At 33.9% G+C, this 21,752-nt stretch overlaps 1 protein-coding gene and 1 pseudogene across 1 annotated transcript in view; both read right to left on the bottom strand.

Annotated features, from left to right (window-relative positions):
• Nucleotides 1-21,752, bottom strand: part of LOC133195432 (uncharacterized) — a 466,395-nt gene that overhangs the window by 140,901 nt on the left and 303,742 nt on the right. The gene's annotated exons all lie outside the window — the stretch shown is intronic.
• Nucleotides 17,602-19,268, bottom strand: LOC133194302 (uncharacterized; annotated as a pseudogene).

Below are 21,752 nucleotides of genomic sequence, written 5' to 3'. Positions count from 1 at the left end.
TGAAGCAAAAATGTTCATCTTCCCAATCTGCATCTATATATCTTAAAATTTTATAAAAAATTTCGTAATTAGGGGCCAAAAGGGGCCAGAATGCTAAATCTTTGACGCAAGCTCGTCTAGTAATTATTAATTTCTTTAACCTTTCTGAGCAGAAATCTCTTGAAATGCCTCTGTTTATTGGATCTTTCCACCTATCTGTATGACCTTGACCTTTGACCTTGAACTTTGTCCTTGATATATGACCTTGACATTAAGGTCAGAATGTTTACTGAGGAAGTGGAGAGTTGATTACAACTCCCAATGTGTAACAGGCTAAGGATTATTATATAACCCCCCCCCCTTTTCTCGTGAAAAAAAATGACAGCAGTTGCAACATGCAATATATCTCTAGAATTGAATTCACACATCGGATCGACACGAAACTTTAGAGAACTGTAGCTGAGACTCCAAAGTAACTTCCTGTAGAGTTTTATGGTCTTTCTCTAAAAAATGTAGAAATTACATTTTTTTTCCGGAAAAACTTCAAAGAAAAAAATCATCCCGAGAGCAATGTGAAATCTTTCTCTTAGTTTCAAATCACACTTCAGATAGATATAAGATTTCAGGGAGTTGTAGCTAAGAACCTACTGGAACTTTCTTAAGTTTTATTGTCCTTCTCTCCCTCTCTCCAAAAAAAAAAAAAAAAAAAAAGAATAATGAAAATTATCGGCAAACATGACTTTGGGTTAAATTTCAAACTAAGGACATGCATCCAGCTACAGTAGCAGGTTAAAACATAGAACGTAAAGAATTTTTTTTAAATGACCTTGACCTTTGACCTTGACCCAAAGGTCACAATCAAGCTTAAGGATGTGGAAGTTGTTACAATTGTTAGTTAAAAAGAAACATAAAATAAATAACTCACCCCCCCCCCCCTTCTTAAAAAAAAATCACATCAACAACAACGTAGAATATTTCTGTAAAATTCAAACCAGACCTCGGATCGACACCAAATTTGGTTCCAATTGAATATAGACCTCAGAGAAACTTTCTGGAAAGTTTTACGGTGAGTTTTATAAGTATATAGAAGTCATGAAGCTTCACGGCAAAAACTACAAGTTCTGTTGTGTTTGAAATTAAAGTGCAGGTGAACGAAGAAATGATCTTAACCTTTTATTGGCTATTTCTTCAGATGTCGTTAACAGCATTCGATTCTCCTGATATGATATGACATTTTAATAACGAGCATTCTCTCTTTCTTTTACATGTGGAATTTATTTTATTAGAATTAATCAGTTTCCAGAAATAGCGATTTTCGATATATTAAAAACAATTCTCGCTTTCATTGTCCTGTTTCCCTTCTAAAAATGCATGTTGGGAGTTTAATTTGTGCTACATATATTTAATATAACCCAAAGAAATGCTTATTTAAATGTTTCATATCTATTTCAGGATATTCAGTCAGAAATGCTAAAATCCGAACCCGATCTTTAAAGCTTTCAACAAAGCTACATGTATTTACAAAAAAATCAGCATGCTCACAATATCGATGAATCGGGCCACAGTCCACTAATACATTTTCATTAGGGAACAGTGTTAACGTTTTCTCACGCAGCCCGTCCCTTCTTATTTTATATACTGCTTGCAAGTTCAGGAACTATTTCCTTTTACGGAACTTCTTTCTTCCCCCTACCGATTCTAAAAATACGCTTGCATCTATTCTATAGTCCTAAACATTTTAACTTGCTACTGTTGTCGGAATGCGTGGCCTAATGGTTAGCGCACCTGCCTTTCAACCCAAGGGTTTTGAGTTCGATCCCTGCTTAAAGAGGAATTTTTTTTTTTAAATAGACTTTTACGGAAACATCCAAAAATGTTTAACGACTAGTAATTTGTCTAGGAGAAATGATTTCTCTTATGTTTTATCAAGGTCTTTCGTCTTCAGCGGAAGACCCTTCTATTATTCTTCGGTTTCCTTTTCATTTTTATTAGGGTCTTTCGTTATTATTCTTTTTTTCTGCACAAATTTTGTGCAGACGATTTCTCGGAGATGGATCGATGGATTTGCGTCAGATTTTCAGGATTGTTGCTAGGTTATCTGAAGTTAATTCCGGCTAAACAATTTTTAGAAATTCACTTCCGGTCCGGAGTTATCGCCCTTTTATCAAAATTTAGAGGACCTCCTTGTCTGCGATGGAACTCAAAAACGGCTTAAGCTAGAGCGCTGAAATTTTCAGTGATGATAGAGGACATGTTGCCATTTTGCACCTGGGTTTGGATATTTTCCGGAAATGCCTAGTATGGAAGCTCGGTAGGGGTCGAAATTTAGGACACGAATCATGAGTTAATTTTTGAGACATTTTGTATCATATCTTTTAAAGTATAATTATTTTGTTAAAACATACTGAACAATATTTGTGCAGAATGACAAGATCTTTAATATGATATCAAGAAAAAAGGGCTGACTTGTCATATTAGGGGCCGAGAGGGGCCAAAAGTATAAAATCAATAACTCTCTAACGATCAATATTTTGGTATACATTACTGAAGCAAAAATGTTTATCTTAACAATTTACAACCATATATTATGATATATACATCATATGTTACATAATTAGGGGCCATAAGGGGCCAGAATGCCAAATCTTTGGCACTCTATATCTCAAAAGTGGAAAATATTTTGATAAGCAATATTGAATAAAAGATGTTCAAAATAATGTTCTAAACAATATCTAAACTTTCGATTTTTGCTAAACGTCCCCATTAAGGAGTTGAAGGGCTGGCCCATAAATATATCTTTTGCATATAGCTCGGAAACGAAAAAGAATTTCTGAATAGTTGTTGAACAAAAAGTGTTCAAAATCATAAGGGCTTTAAAATGGTATGAAGAAAAAGGGACTGGCCCCTCAAAATAGGGGCCGAGAGGGGCCAAAAGTGTATAATCAATATCTTTTTCATGATCAATATTTTGCAATTCATTTCTGAAGCAAAAATGTTTATCTGAACAATTTACAACTATATATTATAAAATTTATGTCATATGTTATATAATAAGGGGTCATAAGGGGCCAGAATGCCAGATCATTGGCACTCTATATCTCGAAAGTGGGAAATATTTTGATAAGCAATACTGAATAAAAGATGTTCAAAATAATGTTCTAAACAATATCTAAACTTTCGATTTTTGCTAGACGTCCCCATTAAGAAGTTGAAGGGCTGGCCCCTAATTATATCTTTTGCATATAGCTCGGAAACGAAAAAGAATTTCTGAATAGTTGTTGAACAAAAAGTGTTCAAAATCATAGGAACTTTAAAGTGGTATGAAGAAAAAGGGGCTAGCCCCTCAAAATAGGGGCCGAGCGGGGCCAAAATTGTTTAATCAATAACTTTTTAACAATCAATATTTTGCAATTCATTACTGAAGCAAAAATGTTTATCTTAACAATTTACAACTATATATTATGATATTCACATCACATGTTACATTATTAGGGGCCCTAAGGGTCCAGAAGTCCAAATCTTTGGCACTTTATATCTCGAAAGTGGGAAATGTTTTGATAAGCAATATAGAATAAAAGATGTTCAAAATAATGTTCTAAACAGTAAGTAACCTTTCGATTTTTGCTAAACGTCCCCATTTAGGAGGTGAAGGGCTGACCCCTAAATATATCTTTTGCATATATCTCGGAAACGAAAAAGAATTTCTGAATAGTTTTTTGAACAAAAAGTGTTCATAACCATAAGAGCTTTAAAGTGGTATGAAGAAAAAGGGGTTGGCCCCTCAAAATAGGGGCCGAGAGGGGCCGAAAGTCTTAAATCAATAACTATTTAATGATCAATATTTTGTAATATATTACTGAAGCGAAATAGTTCATCTTCACACTCTTTAGCTATATAACATGGTGTTTACGTCATATCTTATGCAATAAGGGATAATTAGGGGTCAGATTGTATAATCTTTGGCGCAATAAATCTTGAACAGGAAGAATATTTTGATAACCAATATTTTAACAAAAGACGTTCAAAATAATATTCTTAATAATATGCAATCATTCAATTTTTGCTAGACGTCCCCGTTTAGGACTTAAAGGGCCGCCCCTTAATATTTCTTTTGCATATATCTCGGAAACGAAAAAGAATTTCTGAATAGTTGTTGAACAAAGAGTGTTCAAAATCATGAGAACTTTAAGATGATATCAAGAAAAAGGGGCTGATCATTCATGTAAGGGGCCAAGATGGGCCGGAAGTGTTTAATCTATAACTTTTTATTGATCAATATTTTGTTACACATTACTGAAGGGAAATTGTTTGTCTTAACAATTTATTTATATAACTATTTTTTAACGAAAATCTCAGTCAAATTCTTATCTCATCTTATCGAAAATTGGACGGAAGACCCACTCGTTGCTCGCAACGAGATCGCATCTATTATTCTTTTTTTTCTTTACAAAATTTGTGGAGAAGATTTCTCGGAGATGGCTCGTTCGATTTCATTCAAATTTTCATGGTAGATGAGTTGACATCTGAAGTTAATTCCGGCAATATCGTTTTTTGAAAATCACTTCCGGTCGGAAGTTATCTCCCTTTTATTAAAATTCAGAGGACCTCCTTGTCTGGGATGGAACTCAAAAACGGCTTAAGCTAGAGCGCTGAAATTTTCAGTGATGATAGAGGACATGTTGCCATTATGCACCTGGGTTTAGATATTTTCCGGAAGTGCCTAGTATGGAAGCTCGGTAGGGGTCGAAATTTAGGACACGAATCATGAGTAAATTTTTGAGACATTTTGTATCATATCTTTTAAAGTATAATTATTTTGTTAAAACATATTGAACAAAATTTGTGCAGAATGACAAGATCTGTAACATGATATCAAGAAAAAAGGGCTGACTTATCACATTAGGGGCCGATAGGGGCCGAAAGTATTTAATCGATAACTCTTAAACAAGCAATATTTTTGTATACATTACTGAAGAAAAATTATTTATCTTAACAAACTACAACTATATATTATGATTTTTACGTCATATGTTACATAAATAAGGGCCACAAGGGGCCAGAATGCTTAATCTTTGACGCTTTTTATCTCGAAAAGTGGAAACATTTTGAAAAACAATATTGAACAAAAGTTGTTTAGAATGATGATCTGAACAATGTGCATCCTTTGAATTTTTCCTAAACAGCCCCTATAAGGACTTAAAGGGACGGCCCCTAAATATTTCAAGTCTACATATCTCGAAAACGAAACGAAACTTCTGAATAGTTGTTGAACAAAAAGTCTTCAGAATTACAAGACCTTTCAAGTGATATCAAGAAAAAGGGGCTAAGCCCTCAAATAAGGGCCCAGAGGGGCCAAAAGTCTTTCATCTATAACTCTTTAACGTTAAATATTTTGATATTAATTATTGAAGCAAAAATGTTCATCTTTACAATCTGCAACTATATATCTTAAAATTTTCTTCAAATATTACGTAACTAGGGGCCATAAGGGGCCAGAATGCTTAATCTTTGACGCTTTATATCTCGAAAAGGGGAAACATTTTGAAAAGCAATATTGAACAAAAGTTGTTTAGAATGATGTTCTAGTTATTAGGGTCTTCCGTCTACAGCGGAAGACCCTTCTATTATTCTTAGGTTTCTTTTTTTACCTTTATTATTATTATTATTATTATTAGGGTCTTCCGTCTTCAGCGGAAGACCCTTCTATTATTCTTCGGTTTCTTTTTTACCTTTATTAGGGTCTTCCGTCTTCAGCGGAAGACCCTTCTATTATTCTTCGGTTTCTTTTTTACCTTTATTATTAGGGTCTTCCGTCTCCAACGGAAGACCCTTCTATTATTGTATTGTTTCTTTTTCACTTTTATTATTATTATTATTCCACTTTTTCTTTACAATTTTTGTGCAGAAGATATCTCGCAAACGCTTCGATCGATTTTTATGAAATTTTCAGGGGTAATGCCTTTTGATCTGAAGATGATCCTTTTTTGTTCAAATCCTTAAAATTCACTTCCGGTCGGAAGTTATCGCCCTTTAATCGATTTTCAGATAACTATTTTGTCGACACAAAAACTAAAAAACGGCAAAAGCTAGAGCGCTGAAATTTTCAGCGATTATAGACGACATGTTGAAGTTTTGCACCTGGGTTTTCAAATTTTCTGGAAATACCTAGTATGGAAGCTCGGTAGGGGTCGAAATTTAGGACATGAATCAGGAGTGAATGTTCGAGACATTTTTTATCATATCTCTAAAACTATGGAGATTTTCTAAAAACATATTGAATAGAAATTGTGTAGAATTACAAGATCTTTTATATGATATCAAAGAAAAAGGGCTGACTCATCACATTAGGGGCCGAGTGGGGCCGAAAGTCTTTAGTCAATAGCTCTTTAACGATCAAAATTTTGTAATGCATTACTGAAGCAAAAGTGTTTATCTCAACAATTTACAACTATATATTATAATATTCACATCATATGTTACATAATTAGGGGCCATTAGGGGCCAGAATGCAAAATCTTTGACGCTTTATATTTCAAAAGTGGGAAATATTTTGATAAGCAATATTGAACAAAAGGTGTTCAAAATAATGTTCTAAACAATATACAACGTTTCATTTTTCTCTAAACGTCCCCATTAAGGAGTTAAAGGGCCGGCCCCTAAATACTTCTTTTGCTAATATCTCGGAAACGAAAAAGAATTTCTGAATAGTGTTTGAACAAAAAGTGTTCAAAATCATAAGAGCTTTAAAGTGGTATGAAGAAAAATGGGCTGGCCCCTCAAAATAAGGGCCGAGAGGGACCGAAAGTCTTTTATCAATAACTCGTTAACGATCAATATTTTATAATGCATTACTGAAGCAAAAATGTTAATATTAACGATTTACAACTACATATTATGATAATCACTTTATATATTATATAATTAGGGGTCATAAGGGGCCAAAATGTAAAATCTTTAACGCTATATATCTCAAAAGTGTGAAATATTTTGATATGCAATACTGAACAAAAGATGTTCAAATAATGTTCTGAACAATATGCAACCTTTCATTTTTTGCTTAACATCCCCAATAAGGAGTTAAAGGGCCGGCCCTTAAATGCTTCTTTTGCAAATATCTGGGAAACGAAAAAGAATTTCTGAATAGTTGTTGAACAAAAAATGTTCAAAATCATACGAGCTTCAAAGTGATATGAAGAAAAAGGGACTGGCCCCTCAAAATAGGGGCTGAGAGGGGCCGATAGTCTTTGATGAATAACTCTTTAATGCTCAATATTTTGTAATTCATTACTGAAGCAAACATGTTTATCTCAACAATTTACAACTATATATTATGATATTCACATCATATGTTACATAATTAGGGGCCACAAGGGGCCAGAATAACAAATCTTTGGCACTCTATATCCCGAAATTGGGAAATATTTTGATAAGCAGTGTTGAATAAAAGATGTTCAAAATAAGGTTTTAAACAATATGTAACCTTTTCATTTTTGCTAAACGCCCCCATTAAGGAGTTGAAGGGCCAGCCCCTAAATATTTCTTTTGCATATATGTCGGAAGCGAAAAAGAATGTCAGAATAGTTGTTTAACAAAAATGTTCAAAATCATGAGAGCTATAAGAAGATACCAAGAAAAAAGGACTGGCCCCTCAAAATAGGGGCCAGGACGGGCCGAAAGTCTTTAATCTATAACTCTCCAATGATCAATATTTTAATACACACTACTGAAGAAAAATTTTCGTCTTAACAATTTATTTTTATCATTATATTTGAAAAAAAAATCTCAGTCAAATTCTGATCTCATCTTATCAAAAATCGGACGGAAGACCCACTCGTTGCTCGCAACGAGATCGCATCTAGTTATTATTATTTTTATTCTTTTTTCTTCTTACAAATTTTGTGCAGACGATTTCTCGGAGATGGCTGGATCAATTTCATTCAAATTTTCATGGTAGATGCGTTGACATCTGAAGTTAATTCCGGCAATTCCGTTGAGGGATTTTTACTTCCGGTCGGAAGTTATCTCCCTTTTATCAAAATTTAGGGGACCTCCTTGTCTGCGATGGAACTCAAAAACGGCTTAAGCTAGAGTGCTGAAATTTTCAGTGATGATAGAAGACATGTTGCCATTTTGCACCTGGGTTTAGATATTTTCCGGAAGTGCCTAGTATGGAAGCTCGGTAGGGGTCAAAATTTAGGACACGAATCATGAGTGAATTTTTGAGACATTTTGTGTCATATCTTTTAAAATATAATTATTTTGTTAAAAGATACTGAACATAATTTGTGCAGAATGACAAGATCTTTAATATGATATCAAGAAAAAAGGGCTGACCTATCATATTAGGGGCCGAGAGGGGCCAAAAGTCTTTAATCAATAACTCTTAAACGATCAATATTTTGGTATACATTACTGAAGCAAAAATGTTTATCTCAACAATTTACAACTATATATTATGATATTTATATCATATGTTACATAATTAGGGGCCAGAAGGGGCCAGAATGCTAAATCTTTGACGCTTTATATCTCAAAAGTGGGAAATAATTTGATAAGCAATATTGAACAAAAGATGTTCAAAATAATGTTCTTAACAATATGCAACCTTTCATTTTTTGCTTAACGTCCCCCTTAAGGAGTTGAAGGGCTGGCCCCTAAATACTTCTTTTGCAAATATCTCAGAAACGAAAAAGAATTTCTGACTAGTTGTTGAACAAAAAGTGTTCAAAATCATGAGAGCTTTAAAGTGATGAGAAGAAAAAGGGGTTGGCCCCTCAAAATAGGGGCTGAGAGGGGCCAAAAGTCTTTGAACAATAACTCTTTAACGATCAATATTTTGTAATGCATTACTGAAGCAAAAATGTTTATCTCAACAATTTACAACTATATATTATGATATTCACATCATATGTTATATAATTAGGGGCTATAAGGAGCCAGAATGCTAAATCTTTGACGCTTTATATCTCAAAAGTGGGAAATATTTTGATAAGCAATATTGAACAAAAGATGTTCAAAATAATGTTCTAAACAATGTGCAACCTTTCATTTTTTGCTTAACGTCCCCTTTTAGGAGTTGAAGGGCCAGCCCCTAAATACTTCTTTTGCAAATATCTCAGAAACGAAAAAGAATTTCTGACTAGTTGTTGAACAAAAAGTGTTCAAAATCATGAGAGCTTTAAGATGATATCAAGAAAAAGGGGCTGATCATTCATGTAAGGGGCCAAGACGGGCCGGAAGTGTTTAATCTATAACTTTTTATTGATCAATATTTTGTTACACATTACTGAAGGGAAATTGTTTGTCTTAACAATTTATTTATATAACTATTTTTTAACGAAAATCTCAGTCAAATTCTTATCTCATCTTATCGAAAATTGGACGGAAGACCCACTCGTTGCTCGCAACGAGATCGCATCTAGTTATTATTCTTTTTTTTCTTTACAAAATTTGTGCAGAAGATTTCTCGGAGATGGCTCGTTCGATTTTATTCAAATTTTCATGGTAGATGCGTTGACATCTGAAGTTTATTCCGGCAATATCGTTTTTTGAAAATCACTTCCGGTCGGAAGTTATCGCCCTTTTATTAAAATTCAGAGGACCTCCTTGTCTGCGATGGAACTCAAAAACGGTTTAAGCTAGAGCGCTGAAATTTTCAGTGATGATAGAGGACATGTTGCCATATTGCACCTGGGTTTAGATATTTTCCGGAAGTGCCTAGTATGGAAGCTCGGTAGGGGTCGAAATTTAGGACACGAATCACGAGTGAATTTTTGAGACATTTTGTGTCATATCTTTTAAAGTATAATTATTTTGTTAAAACATATTGAACAATATTTGTGCAGAATAAAAAGATTTGTAACATGATATCAAGGAAAAAGGGCTGACTCATCACATTAGGGGCCAATAGGGGCCGAAAGTCTTTAATCGATAACTCTTAAACAAGCAATATTTTTGTATGCATTACTGAAGCAAAATTATTTATCATAACAAACTTCAACTATGTATTATGATTTTTACGTCATATGTTACATAAATAAGGGCCACAAGGGGCCAGAATGCTTAATCTTTGAAGCTTTATATCTCGAAAAGAGGAAACATTTTGAAAAGCAATATTGAACAAAAGTTGTTTAGAATGATGATTTGAACAATGTGCATCCTTTGAATTTTTCCTAAACAGCCCCTATAAGGACTTAAAGGGACGGCCCCTAAATATTTCAAGTCTACATATCTCGAAAACGAAACGAAACTTCTGAATAGTTGTTGAACAAAAAGTCTTCAGAATTACAAGACCTTTCATGTGATATCAAGAAAAAGGGGCTGACCCCTCAAATTAGGGGCTCAGAGAGGCCAAAAGTCTTTCATCTATAACTCCTTAACGTTAAATATTTTGTTATTAAATATTGAAGCAAAACTGTTTATCTTAACAATCTGCAACTATATATCTTAAAATTTTCTTCAAATATTACGTAAGTAGGGTCCATAAGGAGCCAGAATGCTAAATCTTTGACGCTTTATATCTCAAGAAGGGGAAACATTTTGAAAAGCAATATTGAACAAAAGTTGTTTAGAATGATGATTTGAACAATGTGCATCCTTTGAATTTTTCCTAAACAGCCCCTATAAGGACTTAAAGGGACGGCCCCTAAATATTTCAAGTCCACATATCTCGAAAACGAAACGAAACTTCTGAATAGTTGTTGAACAAAAAGTCTTCAGAATTACAAGACCTTTCAAGTGATATCAAGAAAAAGGGGCTGACCCTTCAAATTAGGGGTTCAGAGGGGCCAAAAGTCTTTCATCTATAACTCCTTAACGTTAAATATTTTGATATTAATTATTGAAGCAAAAATGTTTATCTTCACAATCTGCAACTATATGTCTTAAAATTTTCTTCAAATATTACGTTATTAGGGGCCATAAGGGGCCAGAATGCTTAATCTTTGAAGCTTTATATCTCGAAAAGGGGAAACATTTTGAAAAGCAATATTGAACAAAAGTTGTTTAGAGTGATGATCTGAACAATGTGCATCCTTTGAATTTTTCCTAAACAGCCCCTATAAGGATTTAAAGGGACGGCCCCTAAATATTTCAAGTCTACATATCTCGAAAACGAATCGAAACTTCTGAATAGTTGTTGAACAAAAAGTCTTCAGAATTACAAGACCTTTCAAGTGATATCAAGAAAAAGGGGCTGACCCCTGAAATTAGGGGATCAGAGGGGCCAAAAGTCTTTCATCTATAACTCCTTAACGTTAAATATTTTGATATTAATTATTGAAGCAAAAATGTTCATCTTCACAATCTGCAACTATATGTCTTAAAATTTTCTTCAAATATTACGTTATTAGGGGCCATAAGGGGCCAGAATGCTTAATCTTTGAAGCTTTATATCTCGAAAAGGGGAAACATTTTGAAAAGCAATATTGAACAAAAGTTGTTTAGAATGATGATCTGAACAATGTGCATCCTTTGAATTTTTCCTAAACAGCCCCTATAAGGACTTAAAGGGACGGCCCCTATGTATTTCAAGTCTGCATATCTCGAAAACTGAATAGTTGTTGAACGAAAAGTCTTCAGAATTACAAGACCTTTCATGTGATATGAAGACCCCTGAAATTAGGGGCTCAAAGGGGCTAAAAGTCTTTCATCTATAACCCTTTTACAGTAATGTTCATCTTCATGATCTGCTGCTATAAATATTTTTAAAATCTTCATCAAATATTTTGTTTTTTGGTGCCATAATGATCAAAATTTTGTTAAACATAACTGAAGCAAATTGTACGTTTTCACTATTTATATATTATGAACGAAAATCTCAGTCCAATTCGTATCTCATCTTATCAAAAAAATCGGACGGAAGACCCACTCGTTGCTCGCAACGAGATCTCATCTAGTTATTATTATTATTCTTTTTTTCTGCATAAATTTTGTGCAGACGATTTCTCGGAGATGGATCGATGGATTTGCTTCAGATTTTCAGGATTGTTGCTAGGTTATCTGAAGTTAATTCCGGCTAAACAATTTTTAGAAATTCACTTCCGGTCCGGAGTTATCGCCCTTTTATCAAAATTTAGAGGACCTCCTTGTCTGCGATGGAACTCAAAAACGGTTTAAGCTAGATCGCTGAAATTTTCAGTGATGATAGAGGACATGTTGCCATATTGCACCTGGGTTTAGATATTTTCCGGAAGTGCCTAGTATGGAAGCTCGGTAGGGGTCAAAATTTAGGACACGAATCATGAGTTAATTTTTGAGACATTTTGTATCATATCTTTTAAAATATAATTATTTTGTAAAAACATACTGAACAATATTTGTGCAGAATGACAACATCTTTAATATGATATCAAGAAAAAAGGGCTGACTTGTCATGATAGGGGCCGAGAGGGGCCAAAAGTATTAAATCAATAACTCTTTAACGATCAATATTTTGGTATACATTACTGAAGCAAAAATGTTTATCTTAACAATTTACAACTATATATTATGATATATACATCATATATTACATAATTAAGGTCCATAAGGGGCCAGAATGCGAAATCTTTGGCACTCTATATCTCGAAAGTGGGAAATATTTTGATAAGCAATATTGAATAAAAGATGTTCAAAATAATGTTCTAAACAATATTTAACCTTTTGATTTTTGCTAAACGTCCCCATTAAGGAGTTGAAGGGCTGGCCCCTAAATATATCTTTTGCATATACATCGGAAACGAAAAAGAATTTCTGAATAGTTGTTGAACAGAAAGTGTTCAAAATCATGAGAGCTTTAAAGTGATATGAAGAAAAAGGGGCTGGCAACTCAAAAAAGGGGCTGAGAGGGGCCGAAAGTCTTTGAACAATAACTCCTTAACGATCAATATTTTGTAATGCATTACTGAAGCAAAAATGTTCATCTTAACAATTTACAACTATATATTATGATATTCACATCATATGTTACATAATTAGGGGCCATAAGGGGCCAGAATGCGAAATCTTTGGCACTCTATATCTCGAAAGTGGGAAATATTTTGATAAGCAATATTGAATAAAAGATGTTCAAAATAATGTTCTAAACAATATGCAATCTTTCATTTTTTGCTAAACGTCCCCATTAAGGAGTTGAAGGGCCGGCCCCTAAATACTTCCTTTGCAAATATCTCAGAAACGAAAAAGAATTTCTGAATACTTGTTGAACAAAAAGTGTTCAAAATCATGAGAGCTTTAAAGTGATATGAAGAAAAAGGGGCTGGCAACTCAAAAAAGGGGCTGAGAGGGGCCGAAAGTCTTTGAACAATAACTCTTTAACGATCAATATTTTGTAATGCATTACTGAAGCAAAAATGTTCATCTCAACAATTTACAACTATATATTATGATATTCACATCATATGTTTCATAATTAGGGGCCATAAGGGGCCAGAATGCTAAATCTTTGACGCTTTATATCTCAAAAGTGGGAAATATTTTGATAAGCAATATTGAATAAAAGATGTTCAAAATAATGTTCTTAACAATATGCAACCTTTCATTTTTTGCTAAACGTCCCCATTAAGGAGTTGAAGGGCCGGCCCCTAAATACTTCCTTTGCAAATATCTCAGAAACGAAAAAGAATTTCTGAGTAGTTGTTGAACAAAAAGTGTTCAAAATCACGAAAGCTGTAAAGTGATATGAAGAAAAAGGGGCTGGCAACTCAAAATAGGGGCTGAGAGGGGCCGAAAGTCTTTGAACAATAACTCTTTAACGATCAATATTTTGTAATGCATTACTGAAGCAAAAATGTTTATCTCAACAATTCACAACTATATATTATGATATTCACATCATATGTTACATAATTAGGGGCCATAAGGGGCCAGAATGCTAAATCTTTGACGACTTAGATCTCAAAAGTAGGAAATATTTCGATAAGCAATATTGAATAAAAGATGTTCAAAATAATGTTCTAAACAATATTTAACCTTTTGATTTTTGCTAAACGTCCCCATTAAGGAGTTGAAGGACTGGCCCCTAAATATATCTTTTGCATATACCTCGGAAACGAAAAAGAATTTCTGAATAGTTGTTAAACAGAAAGTGTTCAAAATCATGAGAGCTTTAAGGTGATATCAAGGAAAAGGGTCTGACCCATTAAATAAGGGGCTGAGAGGGGCCGAAAGTATACAATCAATAACTCTTTAATGATCAATATTTTGTAATATATTACTGAAGCGAAATAGTACATCTTCACACACTTTATCTAAATAACATGATCTGGATATTATATATTACGCAGTAAGGGGTCTTTAGGGGGCCAGATTGCATAATCTTTGGCACAATATATCTCGAAAAGGAAGAATATTTTGATAAACAGTATTGAACAAAAGACGATCAAAATAATATTCTGAACAATATGCACTCTTTCAATTTTTGCTAAACGTCTCCATTTAGGACTTGAAGGGCCGGACCTTAATATTTCTTTTGCATATATCCCGAAAACAAAAAAGAATTTCTGACTAGTTGTTGAACAAAAAGTGTTCAAAATCATGAGAGCAAAGAAGGGGCTGACCTCTCACATTAGGGGCCAAGAAGGGCCGAAAATCTTTAATCTATAACCCTTTAATGATCAATATTTTGTTAAACATTATTAAAGCAAAATTGTTCGTCTTAACAATTTATTTATATCATTATATTTGAACGAAAATCTCAGTCAAATTTTTATCTCATCTTATCAAAAATCGGACGGAAGACCCACTCGTTGCTCGCAACGAGATCTCATCTAGTTATTATTATTATTATTATTCTTTTTTTCTACTTTCTTCTCCGGTACTTTTTTGTCCGGGAGTGTTCTCATAGAACCACTCATCCGATTGACATGAAACCTTTTTAGAGTTAATAGGCATGTTGTGTAGGTGTTCGGAACGAAGGTCATTTTGCGCGCACATGCATGCACGTGCGCGCGCGTGCAATGAGTGAAATGACTGATATACTTAATGAAGCCGTAACTTTTATATTTCTTGATGAATTGCTTTGAAACTCAAAATATAAAGATACATTAGTAGTCTAGACAAGATAAAATGGCCAAATTAGCGTGAACTCACGCGCATGCACGTGCGCTCTTCTCTGATTGGCTGATACAAAAATCTCAATAATTTCCTTGTTTTTTGACAAAATACTTTGAAATTTAGTATATAAGTATATATTATAAGGTGCTACAACATGTTTTATCGGAAATTTCTTGAAAACACGCGCATGCAGGTATGCTGCAATCTGATTGGTTGAAACTTTAAATGTCTATAACTCCCTTGGTTTTCAACAAAACAGGATGAAATTTACGACATGGATAGGCACATAAAGCTCCTCCATTATGATACTATCAAAATTGAAAGCAAGGCCATGCATGCGCGTATGCTGAATTCTGATTGGCTAATACTTAAAGGGTAACATCTCTCTTATTTTTCAATGAAATTCTTTAATATTTAACACAAATGTATGTATTGTGAGACACTGTAAGAAAATTAATGTGAAAAATGTAGAAAATATGTGCAAGCACATGTGCTGAAATTTGACTGGCTAATACCCATATGTCTATATAGGAGTAGTTTTCCAATGAAATCCCCTTAAAAATAAAGTGTCCATCTATATTACAAAAGTATTGTCTAATTTATTGAAGCTTGTAGGGAATGGGGCATCATAAGGGATTGGGGAGCCGTTTGGGGAACATCTGTAACGGTTCCCGTTACAATTAGCACTAGTTAACTTTACGACAGACTTTCTCTTACGTTGTTTGTTTACCAAGCTTTTCTTTTTCAATCATTTGATAAAACATTTTCATCGCATAACATTCATCCATTTAAAATGTCATATTGTGAAATCGCTAATTTTCGTGGGGGTTTAATTTTTGTTGTTTTCGAGGTATGGAGAGACCGACAAATTCGAGTCCAGCACTAAATGTAAAATTTAATACGCATTACTTCTCAACACCTCCAACCACGAAATCAAATCCCCACATATCAATATATTTTCCTCAAACTTCGAAAAATTACCTCCACGATAATTAGTGATATTACAGTAATTTTTTAAAGATTCAACATTTTTGCACCTCAGTGACAACTCTGGCAAACTCTTTCAAACTTACATGACCATTTTGCAGTTTGTTTGACTTGGAAATGGCAATGTGTCAGTTTTTTAAACTTTGAAAGGTGAATCATTAAATAACAGACTTCTTGAGCAACGACCGGTTACGATAGCCCACTGGTAGAACGTTCTTTCCTGATCTGCAACCCCATTTCCGATTCTCGTTCACCGACAAGGAAGACAATAATTCTCAAAAAAAAACTTGTCTGCTCCTAAAACTAAAATTTGCTGATAAAAGGAATTGACGCCGTAAGCATCAGTAATATATTCTTAGTCACAAAAAGGTCTATTTTTGTATTCCACCATATTTTAAAGTGAATTCGACATCTTGAGTTTCTTATAAATATTCATGGATCTTGCTTCCAAACCTTTAAATTACAAGAAAACTACACAGTGACTAGATATCGAACATCTTAAAATTATCTTTCGACGTGTTGCTGTCGTTCTCCCAATCAAGTCCCGCTGGAAACGTTATCACTGGCGATGTGAATATAGATAACAATGGGGACCTAAAACCACTTATTTTAAAGGGGAAAAATTTGAGAGAACACCGATCATTCAACTGGCGACATTTAATAAATATGATAAATAATAGATAAAGCAAGACGATGGGCTAAACATATAAAAGAAGACCTTGAAACTTTGTCTGAATTGATTAAAAATATTAGGTAGATATTGAAATCTCGTCTTCAACAGCTTAGAGTCAATATAAAAAAAATTATCTTTCTGTATTCAGCAAATCAGAAGTGACTGAGGAATAAGACAGATTACATGATCAATATGTATTTGTCCCAGCTGACAAAGCAAGTAACAACATTGTCTTTATTTATAAGGCTCATTATTATAGTTGTGCTTTAGAGGAACTCAAATTTCATTTTACAGAGGGGTAATCCAACTCATGATTCCATATCAAAGTTATTTCGTCAATACTGACAATATCAACACGTTCGAATCCCACTGTGGGCCGTGGTGACCGGTCCTTCGGATGAGACCGTATAAGCCGAGGTCCCGTGTCGCAGTAGATGCTGGCACGAAAAAGATCCCTCACTTCTCAATGGCCTTGAGTGCCGAGTATAGGTCAAAATTTGCAGCTCTCCACCGGCAAGTGGTGGCGTCTCCATATGAGTGAAAATTCTCAAGAGGGACCTTAAACAACGAACAAACAATATTAACATTAGAGTAATCTTCCTAAAATAATAGTATTCGAGTAACTCGCATATTTAAAAAAACAGTATTGAGGGATGTAACCATAATCAATTCAAAATCATGATTCGATATCCATACGATATCGTTGATATGGTATAATTTTCACAGACATATTCTACGGAAATAACAATGAAGTACTGAGTATGTAAAATTGCAATTTCTACTAAACACAAGGTAGAAACCATATTTCAGCAAATACGTGTATTAATACATCTAAGAGATACGTAACAAAAGTGAAAACTGTAATTCATTTGAGCATGGATTGTCCGATAGTCCTGTTAGTATATTTGTGTATACTAATATCTAATCAACTAAATAAAACGACCTGTAGAATAGTCTCGTTTATTTATATGTCTATATACACACACTCTGTTGTTGTTCAATGATCCTACCCAGAGTTGATGTATTATGCCATCATAACTCAGGCTACAAGGTATTTCTATCCCGTGATGTTGTGTCTGTATCAGTGATAGAAAAGTCCCATCCTTGTCAATTATCTGTACCGTGTCAGTGTAACCATCACACACCAGAATGTGTGACAGCGTGTCGGTACAGATTCCTTGTGGACTAAGCCATGATCCTGATGGGTGTCCTGTGTAGGAAAAGCGATGTTTCCCCACACGATCTGTCACCACTACGAAGCATAAGTCAGACACAAAAACATCTCCATTGCGGTTCTTTGTGATATACACAGGATAACTGTACAGTTCGTGCCCTGTATTTTTGTGTTGTATTGTCTGTATATGTTGCCCAATGCGGTTATACCGTGTTACCTTTGCTGTCCATGTAGGTAGATCACTTCTGCACATTCCTACCAGTAGTTCTCCATTGGAGGGAGAGCAGTAGACACAAAGTGGCATGTATGGTCCTGTTCTCTTTAGCAATGTAGACTTTGTTCTCATATCGGTAGATAAATTGTTAATATTACAGACATTGTCTATATAGATAAGCCCTCGTGTAACGTTGAATGTATGTGCCCCATATCCTTCACTTATATCCCTCAATTGAAGTAGTCTCTCACCTGCTGTGTTTGTCAATATGAGATTGTTACTATCCATACCAGGTCTGACGTCACACATGAAATGTGTCTAACATCAATTACACCTGTTACTGTCAAAGATCTTTGTAACACGGGGGTAGACATCAGTTTCAGAAGACATTCATTTCTTAACTGTCTTTTTCCTGTCTCTATAATTTGTATTTCGCTCAGTAAGTTAATGATATTTCCAATTTTGGTTTCCTCAGCCAGGAAGAGCAGAGTATGTTGTATAAGATTGGGAGTGTCTTTTGTGCTGGGTAAACGGGTTTTCTTTAGAAATAAGAGGAATTTTACCTGTCTGTTTAATGATTGTTCAAATCTGTGTTCATAGTTCTGTGTTCTGGAAAGGAGTCTGTTAGTGTTCCTCTTCTGCTCATGTAATTTATTAATAAAATTTTTATGTCTAATTTTAACATCACATATCTCAGTGTCAATGAAATTCTTTAGTTTCTGGCCTTTTCTTGACATCTCTGAATGATGGTTTGATATTCCTGTGTGAATGTTTTTAATGTCAGTTTTGATTACTGTCAAGTAAACCCAGTTATTATAGAGAATTTCACTTCTGATTTTGTGAATGATTTCTCTGTGTTGTAGTCTGTTTGTTTTATATGCCGATTTAATGTCCTGTATCTTGTGTTTTCTGTGTTCTATACACTGAAAACAAACTGGAAGTTGACATGAATGACAGAACATTTCATAAATTCTCTCTGGGTGTCTCACACATGTCTCTAGTTTTGGTGTGCCGTAATATTTCTCACGGTAAATCACAACATCATGATATATACTATCCAAATTAACTACATGTTTTTCTTTGCATTGCAGACACAGGTCATTTTTACAAGTGTTACAGTAGTATTCGGTCATCTGCTGACATTGGGAACACTGTCGGGCTTTACACTGAGTGCTGAAGCCTTTTCCCATCATTCGGTAGGAACAGAATCTGCTGAAATCAATCAGATTTAAGCACAAAGTTTACGTATTAAGCATCCTGAAAATTTACATTATGAAAATTCTAATAATATAACTTTAAACAGAACTTTGAAAATGATAATGTGAAAGGTAATCTACAACATGTATTTTACAATGAATCATATAACAATGTGTCATCTTCAGAAGCATTTGATGGAGGAAATATTACCCGAAAAATATCGATCTGTGTTCTGTCCATAAATTATAACTCGCAGATGCAATAGATAACCAATATTTTTATATGTTTATGAATCAAAGCGATTGGTTTCAAATGATTTTAATATTTCTTTTATGAACTTCATCAAAAATTTTTTTAAAGAGATTAAATTATATTATTTAGATCTACAATTTTAGCTCAATCCTACTCACAATTAAGCTAATTAATAATGGCCTAAAATGATTATATGTGTAAGATGTCTGTCAACATTCGACCAAAGGATAAAGCAAATTTGCAATCAAGGTCATTGTATCAACCATAGAAGTTGCAAAATGCTAATTTAAACGAGACTGTTGATATCCTTGATTCATTAGTCAGTAACGTATTAGTCAGAAGCCTGTCTCGATTTAGAAATTGATCTTACTTAGGACATACTCTTGCATATCAAATTAACTGAGCGACAAAAAAATCCATATGCAGGTAATAATGGATAAGGGAAGATGACGACAGAAAAGTTGTAGGCAACAGGTTTAGGTGTTAGTTTGTCATCATTGTTTTTTTTTCTTAGGAAAACTCTCATATATGAAACAAATGTGTTAGATTCTGTAATGTCTTTATTTTGAGTTCACTGCGACACATCAAATCAATGCAGGAATGAAAATAGATATTGTTAAGTGATAAAACGTCATTGATGTATTTAAATGTCAAATTAAAGGCCACGGAAATTTTTTTTTAGAAGTTTCTGAATAAATTCTGCTTCATCAGAATAGAAAAAACAGGTCAATTGATATCAGGGTAGAATTGGAACCCATAAAAATTCCAACGGATTATTTAAAGAACTGTTTCCAAAGATAACATAGATATTGTAAATGAGAAAGTCAAAGACCATTTTAATATCAACCTTCAAGTTTTTGTGTTAAGAATCTTTTTTTTTTAACAAAATAAGTTTGCAAATGGCTAGTGACAGGGTGTAAAAAATTTACAAGTTCAATTTTTTTTTATGAAGACGTTGTCTATGATCTCAAAAAGCCTGGTTTTTAATTTATGAGTGGAATGGTTGAACAAATTTGTTTGTAGATTTTCTAAGACCGATCTCTGTTCCTTATGTTTACCTTTTTCATTGAATGAAGTGTTGAAAACTCGTACGTTTTATTGCTATTGATTAAGGTTAAATATTGTGATTTCAATTTTTTTAAGTTCCATTTGTGTTTACCTATATCCACATCTGATTTACACCACCATTCAAATGTGTTGTTGTACTGTACGTTTTATATTTTTGTGAAGAGTAAAAAAGAGACTTCGTAGAATATTTATTAAAACCCACTGTGTATCTTTGTTTGAAGGATTAACCGTTGATTGCATATTTGAGGCGTGATCATGAAATGTAAGGGGAATCTATAGTCAAGGCAACATGTAAAAAGATACGGAATATACTGCAATTCAGCTGATAATGTAAACGTAAAGAAAACTCCGTTTTACACCTTTTGTAAAATTACATGATTTGTTAAACTATGCTACAGGATGAAAATCGTATTTATGTGAAATTTGGATATTCTTCTCCCAGAAATACTTTGTTTACAGACCTTTAATAGAATTTAATCAAACAGAATCGAAAAGGAAAGGATATATACATATACATCATTTTTTTTAATTTCTGAAACTAACCTGAGCTTTGTTGTTCTATTTCAGCCTTCCCTCGTAATAGGCCTGAAGTATTCCATTAAACGTGTTATATAATTCTATCCCAATACTGTGCATTAAGTTTATTTTTTATCTCCGACTGTGTTGCACTCTTGTAAAAGATAAACTTTGTGTTCCAAGTATCTACTTGTACCATGAAATATATGGAGATAACGAACAGTATTCAAGCTCAAAAGTCCATTATACAATACAAAATAGGAGCAGAGCAAACACGGACCTCCAAACATCAGAGGTGGGATCAGGTGCCATGGAGGAGTGAGCATCCCCTGCCGACCGGTCACACCCGCCGTGTGCTCCTTGTCATGATCGGAAAATAACGGAAAAATCCGTCAACAATTCAGTGTGTAAATAATGGTCTAACAATTAGTATCAAAAATGTCAGTCAGCATTTGACTCAATGATAAATTGTATTTGCTGACAAGGTCATTGTATCGACCATAGAACTTACGAAATGATGACTTTAAACGAGACTGCTGATATTCTTGTTTCATCAACTTATTTGTCAATAATTTACCTCGTTTTAGAAATTCTACATACGTAGAGCATTCTCTTGCGTATCGAATCAACTAAGAGATATATACCCCATATGCAGGTGA

This window comes from Saccostrea echinata, unplaced genomic scaffold, assembly GCF_033153115.1.
Source record: "Saccostrea echinata isolate AGI-Se365-2 ecotype Australia unplaced genomic scaffold, CSIRO_AGI_Sech_v1 ptg000029l, whole genome shotgun sequence".
NCBI classification, from domain to species: domain Eukaryota; kingdom Metazoa; phylum Mollusca; class Bivalvia; order Ostreida; family Ostreidae; genus Saccostrea; species Saccostrea echinata.
The sequence above is the reverse complement of the archived record's forward strand: the minus strand, read 5'-3'. Positions and strand labels throughout refer to the sequence as shown.